This window comes from Protopterus annectens, chromosome 5.part0 (genome assembly GCF_019279795.1).
Source record: "Protopterus annectens isolate FY-2018-M chromosome 5.part0, PAN1.0, whole genome shotgun sequence".
Lineage (NCBI taxonomy): Eukaryota > Metazoa > Chordata > Ceratodontiformes > Protopteridae > Protopterus > Protopterus annectens.
This window is the reverse complement of record NC_056735.1, coordinates 643,556,305-643,569,948: the sequence shown is the minus strand read 5'-3', so window position 1 is coordinate 643,569,948 and position 13,644 is coordinate 643,556,305. Positions and strand designations below refer to the sequence as shown.

Below are 13,644 nucleotides of genomic sequence, written 5' to 3'. Positions count from 1 at the left end.
CAACTAAATATACCAACTCCGAGATTGCTCTATGTTGTAAACAGGGCAAAATCCACGTAATGGTCAAACGACTTGTTTCCCTGTGTAGAAATGGACGTTCGCAATTTTAAGTTGTCGACGTTTAGGCGTTCAGAAACCTAAGCGGGCAACTGTTTAATATAGCTCTTAATAGTCATACACTTGACAACATTAAAAGGGTACTAACTTTAATTAATTATTTAAACAGGGAAAATCAAGAAGCCTTGATAATTGGTTTGGATATAGAAAAGGCTTTTGACTCTTTAAATTGGGATTATTTATTTAAAGTTCTAAATATATTTGACTTTCCCCTCTCTTTTATAGCACTTATAAAGAATGTTTACGAAAATAATCTCATGTACGTTAAAATAAGATCTTTTACTTCGGAAGCTATTCAAATTACTAAAGGCACTAAACCTACTAAAGGCACTAAACAAGGTTGTCCCATGTCACCCATTTTATTTGCATTAGCTATAGAGATACTTGTTATCTTAATACACATCAATCCAAAGATAAAAGATATAGATATATATGACCAACATAACTCTAAATTAATGATATTTGCTGAAGATGCACTTCTCATCCTACCTAATTCAAAACAAGTATTAGACAAAGTAGATCTATTAACAGGAAAAGTTTTTGGGTCTTCAGTTTAACAAATTAAAATCAAAGTTCTTGTTAGTGAACAAAAAAAATGCAAGTAAATAAAAATCACATTATTGGCAAACAAGTTTCTACTCTAAACTAGGGATTGTTTTGTGTAAAGACATGAAAGAGATATTAAAAGTTAACTATAATACTGTTGACTATTCTACTGTTTTACTTGATCTGTCTAAAGCCTTTGATACTGTTTCCCACAAGCACTTTCTTTGTCATCTCTCAAACCTTAATCTCTCACATAATGCTGGTTCTCCTGGTTCTCCAGCTATCTATCAGACAGATCATAGGCAGTCAAATGGAAGAACTCCATCTGTTCCTTCCTGCCTACCCCAACTGGCGTACCACAGGGATCCATCCTTGGGCCAATGCTTTTTAACATCTTCATCAATAACTTTCACACTACTATTTCTAATGCTAAAATCATTCAACACGCAGACGATTCAACCTTAGTCTTCTCTGCCTCATATCTCTATGAATTGCTGACTAAAACCCAAACTGCCTTCTCAACAACTGAAAACTGGATGCGCCTAAACCACCTTCCTCTCAATGCAAATAAAATAAATATTCTACTATTCTCTTCCACAAAGACCCGCTCCTATGATAAAAACAACTTCAAAGTCTATAGTGAAAACAACTCACCTATAGAAGTAGTCCCCTCTGCCAAATTACTTGGCATTACTGTAGATGAACACTTCAAGTTTGATATTCATATTCAACAAAATATTAAGAAAACCCACCAAAAGCTAGGTATGCTGTATAGAAATAATCACTTTCTCTCCAACTCTACCAGGCAAACTCTGGCCTCGACTTATCTTCTTCCTTCCTTATTATACGGAGCCCCTTTCCTAACCAACCTGTCCTCCTCTATCACGTCTAAACTAGAAAACTGTTACACCAAAATCTCTAAATTTGCTACTAAATCTAAAAATACCACCCATCACTGCCTAACCCTACAATCCCTGAATTGGCTTGGACTCTGCACACAGACCCACCCAACAAAATGTCCTGCTCTAACTAATATCCTTCCCCCTTATACACTCAACAGAGCTCTCAGATCTGAAAATCATAACTTAATTACTATCCATAAACCTAAACGTCCTGCTGCCCAACTTCTCCTGTCTTTCTCACTAGGCAAAACATGGAATACCCTTCCCTCCACACTAAGAAGCATACCAAACTCGGAAAACGTCAAAACCCAACTATTCAAACACCTGTCCACCAAATGGAAATGTACCTGTCTTCACCCAGCCTAATCCAAGGGAGTTCTCGCTCTGATTCCATAGCTCTACAACTCTCATAGTTATCTTCCTATGAGCCTGTCTAAGCTCTCAACAATTTCTATAGCTTCTCTCTAAGCTCTCTCCTCCTATAGCTACCCTCACACAGCCCAACCTTGTAAATATTGTAAATAGCATTCTACTGTTGATGTGTGTATGTAAAGCTTATTTACATTTTCTTAAAAGGTTTTATGTAAACTGTTCCCACACCTAACCCATTTCTGTTTTCCTCAAATGAAACTATGTGATCCCTACCTTCAAGCTTAATGAATTTGTTAACTATGCATGATATTGAATGCATTTATGAGTAATTATTCTACATAAGATCTTTAATATTAACTATCATTTGTATCTAAATTGTAGAATGCATTTTGGAGCTTTTCTCCCCGGGCTTCCACAGAAAATGGGTCAATTCACCCCACTGGACTTCCCCGGTAATCAAATTGCAAATAAATAAATAATAAGATTATTAGTTTAATTAAAACATTGGTGAAGAAGTGGAATAATATACTTATAACTTTGAAGCTAGACTACAATTGATAAAATAGTTTTACTTCCCAAGATAATGTATATAGCCCACGCTGTTCTGTTATTGCTGAGAAATGATTTCTTAAGGAAATAAGTCCACTCTTGTTAAAATTCCTGTGGTTTCCTAAAAGAAACAGAGGTGCATTCTCACATCACATTAGGCAATGGGAACTAAATTTTATGTAAGATCTTCCATTTTCAAAACTGTAATAGACTGGATAAATCCCAACTACTCTTCTAACTGGAAACAGATGCATTCAGTCATAATAACAAATGAAAGTACCCTGTCAAAAAATCTCTTAACTACAGATAAAGTCAATAAATTATGGTATTCAGTGGGTATAAATTTACAATATAATATAACAAAACCTACTAAATTAAATCTAAGCAATCATCTCTTTGATGTGTGTCCAAAAGCAGCTGTAAAAAACAAATGTGAAAAAACAAAAAAACAGACATTAGATATTAAGTCCTTATATACTATGATCCCTAATGATGAAGGAATGGACACAGCAAGGGTTGAATTGTTAATAAACAAAATGTATTCATCTGATACTAATGAATTATTGATGGAAATGATAGAAATTGTGTTGTTACAACGTTCTGACCTATAATGATGAGATATTTGTACAAATGAATGGAGTGGCAATGGGGACAGCTCTAGCCCCCAGTTATGCCAAAGGTTTTCTGTATGGGTGGAAATTGGTCAATGTACTTGAGAGTCAATTTAAAGACTTTATTATCAAAATGGTATGCTTTATTGATGATATTTTTTGATATGGAGAGGATCAATGAGTGAACTGGAAGAATTCATTAGTTACAAAAATAATATTTGCTCCTACCTGAAATTTACTTATCAATATAGTACTAATGAGATTCATTTTTTTAGATCTGACGATTTATAAAGATAATGATAACTTAGTTTCAAGAGGTTTTAAGAAAGAAGTACGGAATAATATGTATTTACATTTTTCCAGCATGCATCCAAAAAAACTAAAATGGATATAGTAAAAGGACAGCTTAAAATAATTAGTAACCTGACTAAAAAAGATAGATAGTTTTTAGAAGAAGCCAACCATTTTTGTAGAAAAATTGAGAATAGAGGATACCCTGAGAAGGAAGTTAAGAGAATATTGGAAGAACAGATAGAGGAAAGAAATGGGAAAGTACAACAAGGGTTAATAAAGATAATTATGATAGTGGCACTTCTATGGCAGTACAAAATAGTGTTGATTCTAATGCAATTAAAAATATTATTAGCAAACATTGGGGGTTATTTAGAACTAATGAAGTGTTAATGAATAGAATAGGGACTAGACCAAGGTTTGTACAGAAAAGAGCTAGGAATTATAAGAATATTTTCCAAGCAAAATTGAATGGACCAAAAATAGAAGAAAGTAAAGTTGGTATGTTAAAATGCTTCAATTGTAATATGTGCAACTTTTAATATACAGAAGGTAATGAAGTAATGATGGGAAACAGCAAAGTCAAAATACCAGGGATATTTACTTGTAAATCTAAGAATTTAGTATATCTAATACAATGTTTAGAATGTAGTTCCTTCTATGTTGGGAGAACTACTCGTGAACTATATAAAAGGATATATGAACATAAATATGCCATCCAAACAGGAGATGAGAGGAATGCTATAAGTAAGCATTATAAGCAGAAAAAATGTAAAATGAACTGTACGTTTCTGGTGTTAGAAACATTATCTCATATGGTTAATGTAGTTAATATACAGAAGAAGAACTGGGGTGGCTTGAATATTGCTGGCAAGTGAAACACAATGCATGTTTTCTACCACGTCTTAATAATAGAGTTTATTGTGTATTTAAAAAGAAAAGGGTTGAAATATTTAAAAAGAAAAGGGTTGAAACATTGAATGGATTGCAATGGTTGTAGATATTGTAGGATTCTTTATTATGTAAGTATTTTATAATTAATTATGTGTGGTTTAATCATGTGATTGGGTTAGTCTAACATGTGACTGATTTTAGTTTAAAAAAGTGGAAAGTGGGTATTGAACCTCAGTCTGAAGAAGTCTCTGTGTGAGTAATTTGTGAGATGAAAGCACTAACTAGAGGTGTTTTAGCCTGGAATAAAGTATTGATTACCGGAAGATATTGCCTTCTGATTTTTTGTTATCTCTTTAATGTCGTTAGGAAATTTGTTAATATGAACATGGACATAAAGCTCTGGTCGACACTATTAATCCCATTTAGCATCACCAAGAGCTTTCCTGATAAGGTACATAGGGAAGACTTTATTTCTCGGGAACACAAGAATTAAAATTTGTTGGCTGCATTGCATCAGAGATCAAAAGGTTTTGGAAACACAATACTTATTGACAACTTATGGATTAACATCTCAAGATTGGTTGCTACTACAGAGTGTTTTGGCATACTCTAAGGATCCATGTAGAATAATTAACAATTCCTCTTTCAAGAGTATCCCAAAATTTATAAATTGGCTGTTTGGAATTATATATAATAATGCTAATATGAAGAATACAATCTCATATTTATATAGAGAAATAATAAATTATAAAACCATTCCTAAAACAACTTATTGGCAATATATCACTGAAGATCTTTCGATAGCTTTATTACCAGAAAATACATCAAATATCTTACTCTCAGTTAAATTGACATCTTACTCACAGTACTAGAGAATATTTAATTGGAAATTTCTGCATAGATCCTTTTTAACACCTAACAAAATTTCAACAATCAACTCTTCCAGAAATGGGTTACGTTGTAGATGTTAGCAGACATCTTAAATGGATTGGTCTCATATTTTTTTATGATTGTACTGACATTAAAATATATTGGAACGATGTTAATTTTCTGCACGCTATGTATACAGAATAATTTGTTTTAACTAGGGCTCTAATCTTATTGAATGTAAATGAAGGCCCTCATATGAATAAAACAAATCTGGTTTTACAACGGACAGTACTAGGAATAGATAGGAAATGCATAACCAGAAAATGAAACTCCAGTATAGCACCTACCATGGAGGACTTTCTATGTTTCTGAAAAAAAGTTATTTGAGTAAAAAACAAAATTTTGGATGGCTATTAATAACATACTTCATCCAGGTAAACCAACCACCCCTAACCCAACAACAATTAGCAATACCAACAATATAGCAACCCAATTCAGTAAATACTTTACAGAAACTATTCAAGCCCCAGCAAACTCTCAGAATAACATCAACAACCCCACATCTCTCCTCCCTCAATTAAGTACCTCCTCCCATAATAATATCCCACACTTTAGCTTACACCCAGTCTCTGTTAAATACATAAAAAAACTACTTCAAAAACTGGAACCAACCACACTAGCTGCAGATAATTTCCCTGTTGACTTTCTAAAAAAATGCTACTGATGCTATATCCTATCCAGTAGCCATTCTCATAAACAGGTCTGTATATGAAAATCAAGTACCCGGTATCTGGAAAACCTCCCACATACTGCCACTGTACAAAGGAGGTAATTCCACAGAATTCACAAATTACAGCCCTATTGCTATCCTATCTCCCTTATCCAAAATAGAAAGAGTAGTGCATACTCAACGAATGAACCACCTTTTCACCCACAGACTATTATCACACACCCAACATGGCTTTCGACCACATCACAACACCACTACTGCATTAATGTCCTTTAATAATATTGTTAATCAACATAGGAAAAACTGGCTATATGTATCTTCCATAATACTTAGACCTGTCCAAGGCCTTTGACATGGTAGATCACCATAAAATTATTAACATTCTGTCCACCCTAAACTTTAGTAACTATAGTATTACATAATTTCAAAACTACCTAACATTATGTCTATAAGCTGTTCAATGTCAAAATCAATTCTCCCCTCTGCTCCCAGTTCTTGTAGGGGTTCCTCAAGGCTCCATTCTTGGTCTGCTACTCTTCTCTATATTTACCAACCAACCCAGCACCTCCACATCTCATGCCTCTGTAGTTCAATACACAGATGACTCTACCCTAATTTGTGCAGCCCCCACACTACAAGACCTCCACACCTTAACCCAAGATTGCTTCCTATCTGTCAAAACATGACTCACTAACTCCAAATTCATTTTAAATCCCAACAAAACAAAACTCCTTCTCTTTAGCCCAACTAGACATCATTCAGCTTCACGTTCATTTGCTATTCTGTCCAAAAATAAGACCGTAATCAACACAGTGCCACATACAAAACTGTTTGGGGTTGAAATTGAAAATAACCTAAAATTTGATATACACATAGCCCAAATCATCAAGAAGGTCCACAGGAAATTTGGACTCTTATACTGAAATAAACTATTTCTAAAAAAAAATACAAAAGCTACCATAGCCCCTACACACCTCCTATCAACCCTCCTCTGTGCCTCCCCAGAACTAACTAACCTCCATTAATCATATTTAATCAAACTAGAAACTTGTTATAATAAAATAGCAAAATTTGCAACAGGTTCCTCCTATAGATCACATCACTGTACATTTCTTAAACAACTAAATTGGCTTGAACTTCCTCAGCTTCAAAACTTTAACCAGCTTACCCTTGTGCAAACAATTCTTCACCAACCTGAAAAAACTTCCGCTCTCCAAAATGTTATTCACCCATACAAAAGCTTTCATTGTCTCTAGTAACCTTCACCTTTTAGACACCACTAAAGGCAACAACCATGCAGGAGATCGCTTCTCTAACTACATTCCCAAAATATGGAGTACACTTCCACCCCTGCAACTGTAAATAGCTCTATTTCACAAGTTAAAAGACTCCTTAAATCATACCTCAAAGACACCTGGCTATGTCCCTGTAACATTCCTGGATAGACCCACTTTACTCTCTCTACTAGCTTAATATCATTTCAACCGCCTCTCTCACTGTGGTTCATGCACTCCTTTTTGAATGCTCATGTGAACACTTCCAACTATAGAGATTATTATTTTTGCATCTCAGTTTCATTAGCAAGGAAATCTATGTAACTATGACATTTATGTGAATCTCTGCATAAATCTCTAACCTTATTCACTGTTTATCCCATGTATGTTGATGAAAATGTAACTGCTTTTTACTGCTTCTTTCTTACTTGTTTATGTATTTGCTATGCCTGGCACATGTATTTGTATCTTCATACTGCTATTTCAGGTATATGTATTTGTATTTTCATACTTGTTATTACTGGAGCGTTTCTTCCCAGGCCTCTGCTGAAAAAGGACTTGTGCCCAGTCGAACTTTCCTGGTAAACAAATGTAAAATAAAATAAATAACACCAAAAACCTGAGTCTTCCTTAGTGCTTTCATTCCTTTTAATTAGATAATGAAACTACATCAGAAATACGCTCAGTCATGAACACACAATTTAAATAACCCCTCTAATATGATGTACATTTAAATCAACCAATAAAAATACAAAGCAAGTCACGTTGCTAATCAAGTAATTAAACCAACTGACTAAAATCACTTTATAAAAGTTTTAAAGACATAAAAAACCCTTTGGCAATCAATTGTTTAAAAATATATGTATGCTTTATATATATATATATATATATATATATATATATATATATATATATATATATATATATATATGGATCTACTACAGTAGATTGACTTACCTGAACACCGAAGCCCAGATACCCGAGATGAAAGCATTGAACAGACCAGGATATCAAACATACAAAACATCGGGAAGTCACACCGGGAAAACGGTAAGTTGTCCAACACCACCATGAAAAAAACTTCACTAAATTCAACCCATCCAACTCGTGAGCTTCACCCCCCAGAACAACCATGCGGAGGGCTTTGCCCCCCCACACCCCCTTACTTAAATATACCAACTCTGAGATTGCACTACAATGTGGAAAAGGGGAAAGGTCACCATGTTGGCCAACCGACTCTTTTCCCGTGCTAAACATCTGATGTTTTGCCGTTCGGTATCCTGATCTGTTTGGTGCTTTCGTCTCGGTATCTGGGCTTCGGTGCTCAGGTAAGTCAATCTAATGAAGTAGATCTATATATATATAGATATGTATACACCCTCATGCACACACACACACACACACACACACACACACACACACACACACACACACACACACACATATACTGTATATGTTTAAAGTGATCATACTTTGAATGAATTAATGACAAAGTGTAAACTGTGAAACAGTCAAGCTGTTCCTTAAAAAAGTCTGATATTTGACAAGTTGTCATTCAGTTATTAGCTTATAGACAGTAGGGCAGAACAAAAACCCTTGCTACAGCAGTAAGAAGTTAATGATGTTTTGCAAAAACTTTAAAATCAATAAATGTTAGTCAATAGGGGAGTTCAGATGTTACTGCAGTTTGAGACAACTGGTTGGATCAGGATAGGGAGCAGTTTTATAAGGGATGCCTCTCTATTCTCATAGATATGAGAGTGCACTGAAGAACCTCTTTCTATCAATATAATTTTATATTCCTAAATACAGACCACATTTGCTACCTGGTCCAGCTTCTCAAGTGCATGAGTATTATAATGTTAGTTCACTTTTCTAATGTTGTTTCACCTAATAAAGCTTTAGTTGAACAGATACTATATTTTTATGCAGAATATATGTGGAAAGCTTTGTTAAGGCTCATTGGTGTAGGAGTATGATTCTCACTTTGGGTGTAAGAGATCCTGGTTTCAAATTCCTGCTGAGTCTTTTGCTTTCCTAAAGACCCACTTTCAAGTGCAGGTCATCTGCTTATAGAAACATATATACATTTATGAATTTATGAGGGCTGCGAACAGTAAGATGTTTAATATACAGACACAAGGTATGCAGTTTAATTCTCACCTTTGAGGGAAATTTTCTAGGCTTATAATGACCCACATGGACAGCTAGCCTTGCATTCCCCTACACAACACTAAACAATATTGTCTCTGTGGACTAGGTATCCAATTAGAAGCAGTATGGTTGACTGCTGTTAACTCATTGTTATATTTTCTTAGTTAGATGACTGAGTGATCAAAACATCTTTTAGTCAAAGACTGTTTCTAATCACACATTGAAAATATGAAAGATCTGTTTGCAAAGAAGGAAAAGTAAAATAAAAAAAATGTCACAGTATGTTACATAGTATATTTGCAGTGTTGGGTAGACAGCCAGTGTGTGATGTGCAGGTAGTCACTGTGATGAGGGAAACATCCTTTTCCTCATGTGTGCCACAGTCTCAGAGTGACTTACAGTGTTTAGACAGTTAATAGTCCCTGCATGAAGATAGTGTGAAGGTTTCTCCCCTCATAAAGTAGTGCTTGTAATGTTTTCATGTAGAGTGGTGAAGGGGGTGGAGCTCCATCTCCCTGCACCACCTTAGTAATAGGTGGTAACCCCAGTCCTAATGCTGCCCCTTCCCTCAACCCTAACCCTATAACTCACTTTCATAAAAACCTTCTCATAACACTGCCACAAAACAAGACATACTCGGGGACACAAACATTCACAAACCCACACAAACAACATTATATCTGTTCCTTAAACTAACCCTGATCCTAACCCTAAAATACATAAACTTGCATACAAACATACACCTATCATTAACCCAGCCCTGACCATAGCCCTAACTTACATACACATGCACACTGTCCCTCCACCCCACTTACCTGTCTTGACATTACACACCATTGACATTTCTACCTTTCAGTTATTTGTACTGTCAACATTAAGCCATACCTCTTGCATTTGTCAAACAAACGGCATTAGGCAAAACATGGGGGACCCCATGGGGTATATATGGCTACTAAATATTGACACTATTTTCATAGATGACAGCTGTAGAAGGTCTGGATAGATGACAAATTAACCATCTGTTCTGTGATGTGAAAAATTTGCACATTTCATTAGGGAAGGATGTCACCAGCAGATGGAAAATGTCTTGAGAAAAATGACTGCTACTATAAAACAGTGCACACAATTACTAATGTAATTATGTAAGCAGCAAAACAGAAAGAATATGATACAGAGTGAAATGTATTTTATGATGCAGAAATTAAAAGGTTACTATGGAAATATGTGAAGTCAGTGATATGCAGGTGTAGAAGGTTAGAGTTCCACTTAGTAGGATTAATTTCTTGTTTACATTGTAATGCAATGTAATATACCTACAGTTACCAAGCCTGTCAATTTATCTTGGAGCCTGCATCGAGGTACTTTCTTGTAAATTTTAGCTCTGTTTTCAAAAGAGAAGTAGACTGGACTGAAGTAAGGTACATACAATACTGAGAAACAGAAACTCTGTATTCCTGACACTTTTATGAAAATCGCTTTTTTTATATATGCATCTGAGCTAAATGGATTAGGTGATTGGCAAGTGTATATACTGCTGATTAGTATTTCTTTGTGTTGCAGGGATATGCCAGCAGGACAGACAGAATGCTGGTCACTCGTTGCTTGAGTGTGTACTGTGTCACATCTTTCATGTCAACAGTTAACAAGAAGATAGGTGTTAATGAAGTTGTGAGGGTGTCATCTTTTTAACTTCCTAAACTGCGTGCTCTGTGACAAAAAAATAGGATAGCACATTTTGCAACCGTCAGCTCCTATATGTCACGATAACACAGTAGACAGTAAGCAGAAGTAGTAACTATATAGACATGTAATAATGGAGGTAGATTGAAAAGCAAGAAAGGAATAGACATGGTGCAGTAATACACATAAAAGTGCACTGTAAATGCTGTTGCATAGTGTTGACAGCGCTCAACCTGATGCTTTGTGTATGACATACCTGGTCATGTCTGCATGCTAGTGCAGTAGAAAGGCAAATATCAGTGCTGGAATAAAGTGAGGCAAAAGTAATGTCTAGTAGGACAAAGAAGAGATAGACATAATGCACTACAGACTGCAGATGACAGACAAGATATTTTCTCAATGTGCAGCAAGTGTGTAAAGAGTGTCAGCGATTTATGAGCTGACAAGTACTGTGAATATGGACAGGATTAAGGTTCTTATTTATGTATAACTATATATTTCTGCTAGTTTCTTAATTCACCTCTACACGTACTGACCTGTGCCATGTGCTGATGATGGACTTTCCTCCAAGACATATAACAAATATATAGCTGATTTCCCAGTGCCAGCATTATCTAGCACACTGTGATAGAAACTGATTTTCACAGGCTTGCTTGCAAATCTGTGCTGTGTTCACTGCTTCAGTTGTTGTGTGAGGTCACATGCTGGATATATACATATTAGTATTTCATGACAAAATATGTCATGCACGGCCACATGTGTTTGATAAATACAGATGTGCACAAAGCAATGACCACACCATTGTAAAAAATACTCCACGTTGTTTTTTGAGGTGCTTGCCTGCCTTCAGTCTAGAGCAACAAAACTCTAAAGCAAACACATCATGAAACTTCACCCTGGTTTACTTACTCATATCACGAGACTTCAGCGTCATGGATGTCGACATCTCTTGACCTCAGAAACTGTATTACATCTCTACATACATTTACCTTTACAATCCAAGTACATTGCTTGCCATAGGTGATGCTATTCCCCTGTTGTACACAAACTACGTCACTTTTCACTAAATACTTTAGCAGTTCTAAGATAGTTTCCTATCCTCCATATTGTACATTGTACCACAGATTCATGGTAAAATGTAGTCTTACAGCTGATTGTATGATTATTTTTCCCATTTATTTTTCTGTTGTACTATACCAGGTTACAAAAACTTACATGCTTAATAGATAATCATATAATTCACTTTCTGCTTTTGCTGTTTTGCTATAATGTACTATATATTGCTATTGGAAATCTTGTCCATTCTAATTCCCACCTGTTTGTTTAAATTGCTCATGTTCTACTCCAAAGGTGGTATGCATAGTCCAGGGCATTTTATTTTCATAGCGGTGGTCCGTGAAGAGTGGTGCTGTGAGTTTATGTAAATCCCAGACTATAAAGATGCCTATGGAAATGTAGAGGACTTTTTGTGAACACGCCCCCCCCCATCAGAAATGTATAACTTAATTAATGCAAAAGCAATAGGGGACTTGCTACTGAGCTGTTAAGGGGATTTACATGTATGGGCATGGGTCTGATTCATAGACATGAGTCTGTAATAAGCTCATCTGCATGGATAGTATTAGATAACCCTGAAGTTACACCAGAAAGCAGCAGGTTTAAATCAGAATATGAAGATGCGAGGGGAAGGGAGCTGAGCTGGTACTTCTGCATACCTGGACAATTTTACTGGACAGGTCACTTGGGTAAATGTTTAATTTTGATGCATGTGCATATCTGGGCATTTTACTGAAGGGGTCACTTGGGAAAAATGTTTAATTTTATTGTTTGTGCATACCTGGACGTATTAATGAAGGGGTCATTTGGGGAAATGTTTCAATTTGATGATTTGACATACTGGGTCATGTTATTGAAGGGGTTTCTTGGGTGAATGTTTCATTTTGGTGCTTATGCATTCTGAGGAATGTTTCTGAACAGACTGCTTTGGTGAATGTTTTATTGCAGTTTTTGTGCATACCAGGAAATGTTATAGAAGGGGGTCACTGATGGAAATGATTCATTTGTGTGTCAGGGAAATGCTTATGCATACATGCAGACTGCTGAAATGATCACTGGGCAAAATCATTTACTGTGTCATTTTAGTGCGTGTGCATACTTAATACAAACTAATGAAGGGGTTGGTGGGGGAACTAATTCATTTATGTGTCAGGGATGTGCTTGTGTATACTTGGACAGACAAGTCCGTGGATTGCAACTCCAGTATCAAAGGTGAAGCATACCACAGGGATGTTGGACTATGAACTGAAAAAGATACTCATTAGCATACTATGCTTTATAAGATTTCTCATTTGCATCTCATTATTTTTCAGGCCTTGGGCATTAGTGTAAATGGCATCTATGGATTTTGCCATTGCTATGCTCATTCGTAAGCATCAGAAATACCCCCAATGCCTTTGCGCAAGTGACTATGAACGCCTGCCTTAGTGCTTATCTACCTGTCTGTGACTATTAAACTGTTCATTATACTTATGTATAATGCATAATCTGAATGCTCCAAGGTACCATCTTGGACCATACAAAAGAAGTCTACTATTTTTTGCAAGGGGGGGGGGGGAGTCAAGCCCAACTGCACCTCCACTCCTCCTCCTAATTAT

At 35.8% G+C, this 13,644-nt stretch overlaps 1 protein-coding gene across 2 annotated transcripts in view; it reads left to right on the top strand.

Annotated features, from left to right (window-relative positions):
* The window catches only part of LOC122802724 (interleukin-5 receptor subunit alpha-like), an 869,500-nt gene that overhangs the window by 117,552 nt on the left and 738,304 nt on the right, over nucleotides 1-13,644 (top strand). The gene's annotated exons all lie outside the window — the stretch shown is intronic.